The following is a 15,653-nucleotide window of genomic DNA, read 5'->3' on the forward strand; positions in this document are numbered from 1 at the left end:
TCATTTCCTCTGATATGCTTTGAATTAGTGGTTCAATATTATGGCCGGAAAAATTATGAAATGCAGTAAAGTGAGGAAAAACAAAAGAGAAGACAATGTATAAATCAATTAATTAACATATAGATTGAAGCATACCGTTGTTTTGATGACCAAATGGGCACAACAAAACATGACAAGCAGAATTCCAAAAATTCAAAGCAATGTGGTTTTAGGTCAAAGTCACATGTTTAACGAGATGACCTAACCAAAAGCACTCCATTCAAATCTAGAATAAGGAGTTTCTTGCTTGAAACCTTATCAGAACTGCTAGTTTCCACTGAAAAAAATTATTACATAAAACATTAGATCACTAACATGTTACATGTGATTAGAATATTAAATTTTGATGAGATATTTGTTGTGGAGGCTATGAACAAGGCAGGAGAGATGTGCATGTTTTGGAATAATGGTATCAAGTCAAGAAAGCCAATCATACATCTTTCACCATAGAAGAACTAATTAAGGATCTTGAAGTGAGAGGTGAGTAGTGGATGATAGGTATATATGCTAGTTGTGATCAACAAATTAGAAAGAGACAGTGGGAAGTGATCAGAAGATGAAAGGAATTGTGAGGGAAACAAATGGATAATAATAGGAGATTTCAATGATCTCTGTTCCAATGAGGAGAAATGGGGGAGTAGAAACAGAGACGAATGGAGCTTTAAAGACTTTAGAGAGTTTATCAATGAGACTCAATTGGTGGACATTGAGTTTAAAGGTAATTCTTGGACCCAGAGTAATAATTGGGAGAATGGGAAAATTAAACAAAAGTTAGACAGAGGTCTTAGTAGTATTGACTGGTCAATAACTTTTGACAAAGCTCAGTGCACACATACTGAGAGTCTGGCTTCTGACCATAGTATGCTGATCCTGGACACAATGTACAGTAGCAGAAAAACAAAAAAAGGTTCTTGATCCAAGAATTAGTGTTTACATGCAAAATAAAAAATAACTCATTTTGGTTCTGGTAAAGTATAATGACAGCAAGAGCGGCAGTGGAGGAAGGCCTAATGAAAAGGGTAGGATTTGGAAGGAGCATAAGCATCTAGAAAGACAAGCGGATACCAGATAGCCCAAATGCAAGACCAACAAGGCCGGTGGAAAGTAGGAGCGATAAAAAATAGAGGAGCTAATAATGAACTTCAGATAGAATAGGAATAAGGTGTTTAGACTCTTTAATAGGGAGGATGCAGAGAATATACTAAGGATACCCATTAGTTTAGCTGACAAGGAAGATCAATACTTTTGGTTGCACAGCAGGAGAGGGCAGTATACTGCGAAATCAAGGTACAAATGGCTAAGGCAAATGGAGGAAAGAAATATGGGAACAGGAAATGTGTCAGAAGGCCCAAGTTATGATGACCAGCATGCACAAGAATGGAAGACATTATGGAAGCTAAACATTAAGCATAAAATTAGAATGTTCTTATGGAGATGTTTGTCTAACAATCTACCAGCAAGAGAAGCAATCTTTAGGAGAACTAAAAGAGGAGATCCTATATGCTCTAGTTGTGGGGAAGAAGCAGAGACAGTAGAACATGCCCTGCTGAAATGCAGACAAGCCGAGCAAACCTGGGAGATCTCACCAATTCAGTGGGACGGTATTGAGGATCAAGCAGACAACTTTAACAAATGGTGGAATGCTGCCATTCTAGTCAAAAGCAGGAAGGAAGGGAGTCAACACATGGAGCACACAGCCAATGTACTATGGCAAATATGAAAGGATAGAAATGAAAAGGAGTTCAAAGGGAAAGATGCAATGAGCTTGCACACTATACAAAAGGCAATAGGTGAATAGTTAGAATTTGATGAAACAATGAAAACTATAGGAGCAAGAAGCATAGCAAAAACAACTAAAGCCAGGAAAGAAAAGGTAGAGGGGGATCAAGTGGCCAATAGCATCAGTTACAAATAGTAGTGGAAAGGGTCACTAGGACAAGCAAAATGGGAATTGGAGTTGTGGCTATAGCAGCAAATAATCAATTGCTAGCTGAATGGGCAATGGTAGAAAGAGGTGCCAAACAAAAATCTCACGATGAAGCAACTTCAATTAGATTAGCATTGATAAAAGCCAAGGAGCAAAACTATACAAGAATAACAGTTAGCATTAGGGACAAGAACTTGCTTTCATCGGTCCATCAATGAAGCTCCAATGACATTAAACTGACCACAATGGTAGAAGATATTATGGATCTTGCTAAATTATTTCAAATGTGTTCCTTTAGTTTACAAAATACCAGAAATATAGATTTATGTCATAGGCTCAATATACATTGCCCTGGCTCCACATGCTTCGCATCTACTTTAGCATCATCCTGTAAATCTTCTTTGGCATCAGTCTCCTTTTCCCATTTATTTTCTTTCAGAAAAAGAGTATAATTGAAGGGGTCTGCCAATTTCTTTAATGCAATCTCCAAGGCAATAAACTTCCTAGTAATGCGAACATCAATTTGTATATACAAATATTAGGAGTTGGAATGAATAAACTAAACCTACTAGAAGGACAACATGCATCCCTGCACTTACTGGTTAAATAATGTTCAACTAACATCCCATTGCCCAACAATGAATAATTTTCACTGTGAAAACTCCACAACTTGTCACATCCTTCTTTCTTGAATTGTTATTTACAAGAAAAAAAAAAGTCCAGGGGCCATCCTTCCCGAATTTAGTCAAAATCTATTCCTATGCTCAAAAAAATTGAAAAAAAAGAAAGACACTCCAGTGGTCATCTTACATTATTTCATTATTAAGATAAGATGTAATTTTGCTTGTACGTACCACAAATTGCATTATCCCCTAGTAGTATGTGCATCCATTGTCCACAAGATCAACTATGTAGACTTCTTTTTCCTTCACATGTGCAATCATTGGAAACCAATGGCTGCTATAAAGTCTGGGGAAGAAAATCTGCAATATCATATAATAAACAATATCCAGTTGCTAACAGCTATGAAAGAAGTACATAGATAAAATAATGGCTATACTTCTAATGTTATTGATGACCAAGTAATTAATGAGAATGATAAAATGTGTATATCTTTTCTACATTTTTCATGAGTTCTAGCCTGGTTTCATAATCATAAGCTTTTACGATGTTGGGTTTTATAGATGGATATTCTAGCACACATCTTATCTGCAAAGTGAATGACAAGCAAGAGTCAGATATAAATTTTACAAGTCAAAAGAAAATAAGCAAAAATGTTAGAACGTACCCAGAACATAGGATTGATGAAAACAAATTGCTGATACTTTTTTTCAAGTGAATGAAAGTATTGCACCACAATCTTAAAATAATGGAACAAATTAACAGATTCAGTCAAATACCAATAAAAGAAAATGAAGAATGAGCTATTACTATTCAAAAGAAAAAAAAACTTAACTGAGTCATCTAGACATTCCTTATCAATTATCAACCGCTCCAATTGTTCTTTTGTTGTATTGACAAGCTCTTTCTTATCTACTTTTCACACGGAACTGTGGACAATGGAATAGAAGATCACAAAAATCACATAATAGTGACATATTTTCATTGACTAAAGCAACTAGACTTCAACATACTCTACAGGAATGATTTCTCTGAAATAAAAGTCTACAGCCGCTTTCAAATCCTTCTCTAGTACTTTAGAACTTTTTGCCTGACACTGTTCAATAAAAAAATTAGTATATCTTAAAATCAGTGAAGAAAACATAAGGATCATCTCTTACCTCTTTCAGAAATACCAATGGTTCCAATCTATTCTCTTCCACCTCTACGACACCAACCACCTTTAAAATTTCTTGCACCTTATATTGAATCTAGGAAGAAAATTAGTTTATACATTTTGGTTACTTGATAGGAAGAAGAGAAGAAACAATAAAATGAAAAAGAATACATTAACATATACTTACTGCAACAAAGATTGTCTACTGATGAGACATGCTCTTTAGGCTCTTTGGAGTTTCATCTGAAAGTATAACAATATCATGAAATTTTTTTTCTTCCAAGACCGATGACTTCTTGGCTCTATCAACCTTTCCCCCCTATCCAATTCTTCTGTTTCTTCAACATTCTTATTCTCTTCCTTAATCTCTCCAATCACCACATTATCAACAGTTTTAAATTTTCCTTGCACTTCGTCATATTGCTGCGTAGGCATATTCTTTTCTCTTTCCTTAACTCTAGGTTCCTCCGGTGGCACTGCAATTTCCAATTTCTTCTTGATTCTTCGAAGACATTCACCATGCTGCTGCATCTGCCTTTGTTGAGCCTCAATGGCTTCCATTCTCCTCCGCTCAAAACAACAAAATATGTCTAAAACACGTTGTCAACTTGAACAGAAATCTCTAGAAGGTGGGGGTGGTGAAGTAGAAACTGTAGGCTGTAAACTCGAGGCTCCTTCTAGTGTTTACGGATGATCTTCTCCTCCAGTCCGCGGGTTCCTTCTTGAACTTCACTTTTCCCTTCTCCTTGCACCAAGTTACGAGAAATATCTAAAAGGACTCCAAATTTTTTGCAGATTTCCTTTCCTAAGACATTCTCTGGTTTTACCTTCACGTAATTCATATCGATTAAATGTAGGTCATTCCCTCGAAATGCTAAGGTGAGAAACCAGGCATATGGAAGAACATACTTTGGCTTATGGCTCCTAACAACTGACCACATATATTTGATGATAATATCTAGTAGTGAGAAGCAATCCTCTCTTGGAACCTCTAGAACTAATTGATCGAGGAAGAGAAATCACTTATTCTTCCCTGTTCCACTGGCCTTTGGAATCAAATTTGAACAAAACAAATTAATGAGGATCTGATATTGGTTCTGAAATTCTGATGCCTTCATCACCATTCTATCACTCGAATGTGTAGGTTTGAACCTAGAATTCAATTGGACGAGGGTTTCAGTTAGGTTCCAATCACTAGAGGCAATGGGTTTGTTTGGATTGGCTTTTATTTTTCAAAATATATTTGCTTACATCATCATTACAATTTTCAATACACCTTTTTACCTTCCCAATTACCTTTTCATCTCACATACATCACATCACAAAAAGTGCTACAGTAAAAATATCTCAAATAATTTACAATCTAAACAAACCCAATGAATGCTTTCTTCAAATCTATCTTCTCGCTCTCTAGTGGAATTTTCAACCAACAAGCGGAGGTATCATCGACAATAAAAATGCATCTCCCCTGTACTTGACTTTCAATGATACTATAATTGAGGTGATGTCCTTTCTTGTTTGAAATATTAGCATAGAACTTCCTTACTAAATCTGGATAGTATTTTTCGGGCAGATCTAAAATTCCCTCCCAACCTAGTTTTCGAAATTAGGCTTGAATGTGATACCGGTTGTCTACCTTAGGTGCAACATTGCGTTCTATTAAAATTTTTGCCTTTACTTACACACGAGCATTGTTTCATTTCTCATGCTCAGGTGAAATGAAGTGTGTGTGATCAAATTGTGGCCCTTGTGGTTATTGTTGCCACTGTTGCTGTTCCTTTTGCTCTTTACATGTATCTTGTCAACATTCAATCGTTCTTTTTCAAGTAGGAGCAGTGACAGTGGAAGCTCCACCTTCCTTTTTTTGCCTGTGCAACTTTGTTGATCCTTGTTTTTCTTGTTTATGTCACTTTGTTTAGCAATGGCCAATGGACGTTTTTTAACGCGGACCATAGTACTTTCAATAATATTTGTACCGAATTCAAAAATTCTATCCAAAAATGCACAAATTTCAAACAAATGCTCATCACTTTATCAATTAACATACTCAATGTGCAATACTCCCAAATCTTTTATTTTTTCAACATTCTTATTCTCTTCCTCACTCTCTCCAATCATCACATTATCAACAGTTTTAAATTTCTCTTACATTTCATCATGTTGCTGCATAGGTATATTCTTTTCTCTTTCCTCAACTCTAAGTTCCTCCGGTAGCACTGTAATCCTCAATTTCTTCTCAATCATTCGAAGACATTCACTATGCTGCTGTATTTGTCTTTGTTGAGCCTCCATGGCTTCCATTCTCCTTCGCTCAAAACAAAGCATGCCTAGAACACGCTCTAGGAGGTGGAGTAGGAATTGTAGTTTGTGAACTCGAGACTCTTCTTAGTGTTTGCTCATGATCTTCTGTAATCTCACGGGTTCCTACTTGAGTTCCACTCGTCCCTTCTCCTTGCACCAATTTGCAAGGAATATCTAAAGGGACTCCAAAGTTTTCTTTTCCTAAGGCATCCTCCGGTGTCACTTTCATGTAATTCAAGTCGATTAAATCTCGGTCATTCCCTCGAAAAGTAAGGTGAGAAATCAGACATATGGAAAAACGTGCTATGACTTATGACTCCTAGCAACTGACCACATGTGTTTGATGATGATATCCAGCAGTGAGAAGCAATCATCTCCTGGAACGTCTCGAACTAATTGATCGATGAAGTAGACATCACTCATTCTTGCCTCATCTGTTCCACTGGCCTTTGTAATCACATTCGAACCAAACAAATTAATGAGGATCCGATGCTGGTTCTAGAATTCTGATATTTACATCACCATTCTGTTAGTCGAACGTGTAGGTTTGAACCTAGAGTTCAATCGAATCAGGGTTTTAGCAAGGTTCCAATCCCCAGGGGCAACAAATGCTTTCTTCAAATCTATATTCTTGTTCCCTAGTGAAATTTTCAACCAACGAGTGGGGGCATCATCACCAATGAAAATGCATTTCCCCCGTACTTGACTTTCAATAATACTATAATCGAGGTAATGTCCTTTTTTGTTTGAAATATTAGCATAGAATTCCCTTATTAAGTTTGCGTAGTATTTTTTGAATAGATCTAAAATTCCCTCCCAACTTAGTTTTCAAAATTGGGCTCGAATGTGATACCGGTTGTCTACCACAGGTGCAATATTGCATTCCACTAAAAATTTTGCCCTTGCTTGCACACAAGTATTGTACCATTCCTCATGCTCAGCGAAGTGAAACTTGTGTGATCAAATTGTGGCCCTTGTGGATGTTGTTGCCACTATTACTGCTCCTCTTGCTCTTTACATGTATCTTGTTGACGTTCAACCATTTTTTTTCTTCTTCCAGGAGCAGTGACAGTGGAAGCTCCATCCTCCCTTTTCTTGCTTGTGTAACTTTGCTGATCCTTCATTTTCTTGCCTATGCCACTTTGTTTAGCAATGGCTAAAGATTATTTTTTAATGCGGACCATAGTACCTTCAATAACATTTGTACCGAGTTCAAAAATTCTATCAAAAAATACACAAATTTCAAACAAATGCTCATCACTTTATCAATTAATATTCTCAATGTGCAGCACTCCCAAATCTTCTATTTCTTCAATATTTTTATTCTCTTCCTCACTCTCTCCAATCACCACATTATCAACAGTTTTAAATTTCTCCTGCTCTTCGTCATGTTCCTGCATAGGTATATTCTCTTCTCTTTTCTCAACTATAAGTTCCTTCAGTGGCACTACAATCCCCAATTTCGCCTTGATCTTTCGAAGACATTCACCATACTGCTGCATCTGCCTTTGTTGAGCCTCTATGGTTTCCATTCTCCTCCGCTCAAAAGAGCAAAGCATGTCTAGAACACGCTGTCAATTTGGACTGGTATCTCTAGGAGGTGGAGGTGGTGGTGGAGTAGGAACTGTAAGCTATGAATTCGAGACTCCTCCTAGTGTTTTCTCATGATCTTCTTCTCCAACCTCGCGGGTTCCTTCTTCAGCTCCACTTATCCGTTCTCCTTGCACCAAATTGCGAGGAATATCCAAAGGGACTCCAAAGATTTCCTTTTCTAAGGCATCCTCCAATTTTACCTTCACATAATATAGACCGGTTAAATTTAGGCCATTTTCTCGAAAAGTTAAGGTGAGAAACTAGGCATATGGAATAGTGTGCATCGATTATGGCTCCTAGCAACTGACCACATGTGTTTGATGATAATATCCAGCAGTAAGAAGCAATTGTCTCTTGGAATCTCTTGAATCAATTGATCGAGGAAGTAGACATCACTCATTCTTGCCTTATCAGTTCCACTGGCCTTTGGAATCATATTCGAACCAAACAAATCAATGAGAATCCAATACTGATTCTGAAATTCTGATATCTTCATCACCATTTTGCCACTCGAACGTGTAGTTTAAATTTAGAGTTCAATCGGATGAGAGTTTCACCTAGGTTCCAATCACCAAGGACAATAAATGCTTTTTTCAAATCTATCTTCTTGCTCCCTACTAGAATCTTCAACCAACAAACGAAGGAATCATCACCAACGAAGATGCGTCTCCCCCATACTTGACTTTCAATGATACTATAATCGAGGGGATGTCCTTTCTTGTTTGATATATTAGCGTAGAACTCCCTTACTAGATCTGGGTAGTATTTTTTAGACATATCTAAAATTTCCTCCCAACCTAGTTTTCGAAATTGGGTTCGAATGTGATACCGGTTGTCTACCACAGGTACAATATTGCGTTCCACTAAAATTTTTGCCTTTGCTTACACACAAGCATTGTAACATTCCTCATGCTCAGCCGAAGGGAAGAGTGTGTGATCAAATTGTGGTCCTTGCGGTTGTTGTTGCCACTGTTGCTGCTCCTCTTGCTCTTTACATGTATCTTGTCAACGTCCAGCCGTTCTTTTTTTACCGGGAGCAGTGATAGTGGAAGCTCCATCCTTCATTTTCTTGCCTGTGCAACTTTGTTGATCCTTTTTTTTCTTGCCTATGCCATTTTGTTTAGTAATGACCAAAGGTTATTTTTTAATGCGGACCATAGTACCTTCAATAACATTTGTACCAAATTCAAAAATTCTATCCAAAAATGCACAAATTTCAAACAAATGCTCATTACTTTATCAATTAACATACTCAATGTGCAATACTCTCAAATCTTCATATCAATCATTCATATTTTTCACCAACCTTATACACTATACAACTTCCAAATAGCCAAAACAACATCAAAACTTAAATTGATGCACCAAGAATCACAACCCATTCTTCAGGCTTCGAAAAATTAACATATTCAAACATAATGGGATCAACAAAATTAACCAAATATCATCATTTAATCAAATCCGTAAATAAATACCCTAATAAAAGATGAATCTGGATTAGATTTGTTACCTCAATGTGATGTATGATAATTGATGAAACTAATCTAGCAAAAATGCTCGTCACTTTATCAATTAACATACTTAATGTGCAAAACTCTCAAATCTTCATATCAATCATCCACATTTTTTACCAATCTTGTAAAATATACAACTTGCAAGTGGCCAAAACAGCATCAAAACTTAAATAGATGTACCAAGAATCACAACCCATGCTTTAGCATTTGAAAAATTAACATATTCAAATATAATGGGATCAACAAAATTCATCAAATATCATAATTTAATCAAATCCGCAAATAAATATCAGAATAAGTTCGCAATTTTTAAAAGATGAATATGGATTAGATTTGTTACCTCAATGTGATGCATGGTAATTGATGAAACTAATCTGGCAAAAATGCTCATCACTTTATCAATTAACATGCTCAATGTGCAAAACCTCCAAATTTTCATACCAATCATCCACATTTTTCACCAATTTTGTATAATATACAACTTCCAAGTAGCCAAAACAACATCAAAACTTAAATAGATGCACCAGGAATCATAACCCATGCTTCAGTCTTCAAAAATTGATTCAGTATTCAACCAAGAATCATTTTATCAATTAACATACTCAATATGCAAAACTCCTAAATCTTCGTATCAATCATCCACATTTTTCACCAATCTTGTATAATATGCAACTTCCAAGTAGCCAAAATAACATCAAAACTTAAATAGATGCACCAGGAATCATAATCCATGCTTCAGTTTTCGAGAATTGATTCAGTATTCAACCAAGAATCATTTTATCAATTAACATACTCAGTGTGCAAAACTCCCAAATCTTCATATCAATCGTCCACATTTTTCACCAATCTTGTATAATATGCAACTTCCAAGTAGCCAAAACAACATCAAAACTTAAATAAATACACTAAGAATCACAAGCCATGCTTCAGTCTTTGAAAATTTGACATATTCAAATATAATGGGATCAACAAAATTCACCAAATATCATCATTTAATCAAATCCGCAAATAAATATGAGAATAAGTTCGTAATTTTTAAAAGATGAATCTGGATTAGATTTGTTACCTCAATGTGATGTATAATAATTGATGAAGCTAATCTAGTAAAAAGCCCCAAAAATACGTGCTAAAAACACCCCAAAATTGATGAAATTCTCTTCATCATTGGTGGTTTGGGAGGAAGATGTTGAAATATTATCCTCTAAATGATTGACATAATATTCGCCGTGTTTAGAATCATCAGTGTCTGATTCGATCAAAAGATTAACCCCCAAACAATTACATCCTGACCAGCCTGCATTTCTTTTCCATATTCTCGATAGCATGGGTCTACCAATGAAAATATGAATATATACAGTAAACTCATATACTATGGAGCCTGTAAGGGCTCTGATACCATACGGGACGAGGGGTTAGCCCCTTAAACTAGGAAAGTAAATAAAATAAAGAAATTAAATAGCATAAGAGTTAGGAAGTGGGTCGCAGTTGGACTGCCACTAGTTAGATTGTTAGTTTAGACAATAGTACTAGCAATCTCTAGCTTTGTAACTTTTAGCCTGATTTTAAGTATTAGATGAGAAAAATAAATAAAAGATTGTAATACTCAAAAATAGAGTGAGCAAAGGAGGAGTTCAATTGTACTAGTACGTGTATTCATTAGGAGAAAACATCTAAAAAAACCCCCGAATCAAGCTCCCAAGTTGCTGCCTTAGCATTCTCGTGTTTTCTACTGTTCCATTGAAGCTTTCGTCAAACCCATTTTTGGTCGTATTTCTCCAGCTTAATTCGATCTAAAAGTGTCCTCAGGTAATTCCCTAACATTCCCATGCTTGATTCGACATTCAAGTGGAGATTTGAGGGCTGCTCATGGAAGTTTTGGTTCAAGAAATTTAGATTTTGCATGATTATTTTGTTTTTGGAGCATGTTTGATGTTTATTTGAGTCCATGGTGACATGTGCTTTGTGTATATAGAAAGATCTGGTCTTAAAAGCTAAAAAAAATGATTTTCGGCGAAATTCCAGCCATGTTGGGTTTAGGGTATAGGGTATAGGGTTTAGGGAGGTGACATGTGCTTTGTGTATATAGAAAGAGGATCAAAGCTGCCGGAATCTTCATCTAAGCTGGCCGACACACCGGATGTTCTTTAGTTTTATCTAGTTTTTATTTTTCATGTGTTTGATCCTCTTTCAACCATTTGGGCCATGTTTTTTGTGTTTGTAGGTCAAAAGTTGGGCCAAGAATTTATTTTTGTGCTGGGCTTTGGTTAATAAATCGACGGGTTCGGATGATGGGCTGATGTTTATTTTCTTTGGGTTTAAAACATGCGCTAAGAGGCTAAAGCCCATCCATTTTTATTGGTCTAAGGTATATAATTTCATTGGGCTTAAGATGATCTGGCCCAAACCAAAAAATAAAAAGTGACCCCATGTCTCTTGAACCAGAAACAGGATTTTGCAATTAGCCCCCTAACCTTTCAAGTAATCCTGTTGTGGCCCAAAAGATTTCAGATTTCTTTCACTTAGGTCTTTAATTTAATTTTATTTTGGTCCCTAAACTTTATTTTTCTTTAAATTTGACCCTTTCTTCATAAAATTCTAATTAGACCCCAAAAACTTTTAATTTTTTCAATGAAGTCCCTAATAGTCTTGCTCTCTTAATTATAATTGCACATCTTCTTCAATTATTAATCATATTGAAGCTTTCGTCAAACCCATTTTTGGTTGCGTTTCTCTAGCTTAATTCGATCCGAAAGTGTTTTCAGGTAATTCCCTAACCTTCCCACGCTTGATTCGACATTCATGTGGAGATTTAAGGGTTGTTCATGGAAGTTTTGGTTCAAGAAACTTAGATCTCTATTTTTGCATGATTATTTTGTTTTTGGAGTATGTTTGATATTTATATGAGTCGATGGTGACATGTGCTTCGTGTATATAGAAAGATCTGGTCTTAAAAGCTAAAAAAAATGATTTCCAGCGAAATTACCTTTTTGAATATATTGCGCTGCTGTCGGTGAAGTATACTATGCCACTATTTTGATCAACCACTACATCATTGGTGAATTTGAAAGGAACTCGTCCGGCTTCCTTTGCCAGTGGGGCAGCCAATCCACCATCAGGACCTACAACTAGGAAACCCATATAAGCATCTGCGATGTATAGCTTACCACTCCTCCCATTGTAACATAACGTATTGACTCCGTGGAAGTATGATCTTGCGGACCTTCACAACAATTTCTGCTTCAGAACAACTTGTCATTTAATTGTCTTGGATAAAAATCAAGAGCACTAAATAAAATAAGGATTGATTTTGTATATACTGATAGTACATGCACTAAAAGTATGAATGCGAGTAATATATACAAGACTTGAAATTTGAATTTAAGTTGAGATTAAATGACATGTATTCATATTTGTTAGTGTATACACTATTGGTATGTATAAAAATAACCCATAAAATTATCACCAAATTATCAAAACGTGTGTAAAAGAACTTTGTCGAATGATGTAATCCGTGCATTATCATGTCTTTGAATGAGTTCAACCTCAAACTTTCGCCAAATCAAGCTAAATAAATCATACAATAACATGTTTGTGCATATATAAATCTGCAAAAGTATTAACCACGTTATATGCGCAAAACATCAATGCATCCGGGCTTTAGTGAAGAGGACATAATACCTCTTTTAAGCTTGCAATAGCTTTAAGTATAAGATGGTAGAGCAATTTAATATGCCTCCACTAGTTTCAAATGCAAAATTTGCACAACAATGGAGTTAAGTTACTGAAGGCAGATACTTGTTTCGTAATTAAATGTATAGCTAGATTCTAGAACTGTAAAATGGTGGCAAGTAGTACATGCACATAGAGTTGCTCAGTAAAGCTAAAAATGCTTAGTTTAACATTTGAAATATATTAAATGAAGTAGCCAAATACACCTCTAACAAGTGGGAATTAGTAGACACAGGAAGTTTGCTATTTATGAGCTTTGAAGCATCTTAATTAGCAAGTCATCTAGAAGGGCAATCCAGATTTTCTTCAAACGGGAAGTATTTAACTAGTGGTAATGTTGAGTGGAACAAAAGGAAATAAAAACATTAACTTCATTATATCGAAAGAACCCGTAAATTTTGAAGTAACCAATCTATTTATTTGTGCATCATCATAAAAGTAGGATTTGATTGGAGAATTGGATACGGGTTAAATGAAACATGTCTGGGTACTTTATTCTTTTCCTAACCATTTTTAGAAGGAAAAATATGGTTGGAGAAAAAAAAAAGGTATTTCAACAGTCTACCTTTATATAGGGACAACTCAATCCTTTACGTGATTCACAATATGCTCAAGGTTTCATGCATTTTGTTGTTTTCTTTATTATTTAGTTGATGAATTCCTTAAACCTACCATGACTGACATAAAATGTAATCTAATTCAGAAAGAGAAGGGGAAAATTCAAGGTGTGGTCCAATGATAAATGCTAAAATAGGTTTAATATGGCCTAGAAATAAATTTTTTCTTTCATCTAATTAGATTTTGTTCCAATTAGAAATATTTTCTTCTTTCTAACTACATGTAATATTAATTGGAAATATGGATGTATTCGACTTCTTTTGACGTAAATCAAACAATATGATAAATTCATTAACAATCCTTTCCTGCTCGGGGAAAAATCTATGATAAATTCATCCATTTGACAATGTATTTTGTGGATTTTGTTGCCACAAAGCCTTTTTAAAAAATTCCTTTTCTAATAGGAAAGAGGTAAAATTTAAAAAGTGAAAAAGGAGAAGAAGGATTTGAACCCAAAACCTGAAAATCTTAAGATTTGTTGCCACAAAGTTGTGGTTGCTTTTGTCATGCATTATTGCACCAAACAAAAGCTAGGACTTCTTGTCGATCTTTGTTTCTAACTAGGCTAATTCAGTTTTACAGCTTCATACTTGATCAAATTTTTGCAAGGAATTTCTCCAGGTTACCAACTGAGATTGATATAGCTATGGTAAGGATGGTTGAAGCTGCCCAAAAGAGCTTAGAACCCATGGACTTTGGGGAAGTACCTCGAATCAAAATCTGAAGGCAGTCAAAAAGTTTTTATTTGCCTTGAGGGATGAGAAGTTTTTGTTTGCCTTTGGGGTTAGACAATCAGCTGCTCCTACTCGAAATACTTATAGGAAGGTTATACTGTGACGTACATGATTGATTGTGAAATAATTTATATTCTAATTAATTAATTGACATTTTGTCACTGGTTGATTAGTATTTATGATTGATTGATATCTTTGCTTAATTGATATTTCAGTCAATCAAATGATCAATTAAATCAATCAAGTCAGATATATTATTTTTCAGTTAGAATTTATGGTAAGATTTTGTTGATGAAAGGAAACACTGGAGATTTTGATTTTTATCAGTAAGGATCCCTAGCCATCAATTGAGTCTGTAAACGAGAATGAAAAACAAAGTTTGGAGGACCACTCCACTAATAGAATTGATTATTGATCGAAATCCCAAGGTGAAATTCTGCAATCCGATTAGGATATTAGCAAAAGATAGATGATTACTTTTTAGCCGAAGAAATAATCAAAATTATACTCAAACCAACGAAAGTTATTTTAGGACTAATTTTACTTTGCACCCTTTAACTGTTCCTAGATTCTTACTTTGATTCCTAAACTTAAAAATGAGAAATTTTACTCTCTAAAATATAAAATTTATCCCATTAGTAAAATATTTAAGAAAAATAAGACACATTTTATCCTTAAATGGGACAATTATATACTTTAGGGACTAAAGAGTGATAGATTTTACACTTTACAAATAAAACGGGACATTTTTTAAACTTTAAAGACCAAAATGCGATAGATTTTATATTTAAGGAAAAAAAATGTCCCATTTTAATGTTTAGGAGTTTAAGTGAAAATTCAAATATAATTAAATAGTGGAAAGTGGAATTAACCCAATATTTTATATAAAATGCTTCCAACTTCTTTTCCACTAGGATGCAATGCACTGGAACTCTATGATACCTTTCTTTTCTTTTTCTTTTTTCTTTTTACTACGATACCATGTTATCTTTTCATGTATTACAAATCCGAGTCTAAGAGGCTATGCGTGCTTTCTCTCTTTCTTTCTTTTTCATTTCAATATTTTTCTTCCTTGCACGTCAGGCTTTCTTCCCAAATTGCAGCCATTTAATATTTTTTCCACCAAAAGTTTTGGGTGTCAAACTAAAATACATGCCTTTGCAGGAGAGATTGATGCCTGATTTTATCTTATAAAACAATACTTATGGTCCATTTTCAAATTAAAACAGTGTACAGGAAGATAATGTAAAATGATCATCACCAATGTCTTGAAAGAATTTTAGCGTTTTCAAATTGTTAGAGTATGTACTTATCGTCCATTTTCAAAAAGAGTGGAGTGTTTGAAACCTTTTATCGAATGCCAAAATCATTAGCTACGAAACAATGCCACAAAGAAAGTAATAAGCTCGACATTCCTTCAA

This window comes from Coffea arabica, chromosome 2e (assembly GCF_036785885.1).
Source record: "Coffea arabica cultivar ET-39 chromosome 2e, Coffea Arabica ET-39 HiFi, whole genome shotgun sequence".
In the NCBI taxonomy this organism is placed as follows: domain Eukaryota; kingdom Viridiplantae; phylum Streptophyta; class Magnoliopsida; order Gentianales; family Rubiaceae; genus Coffea; species Coffea arabica.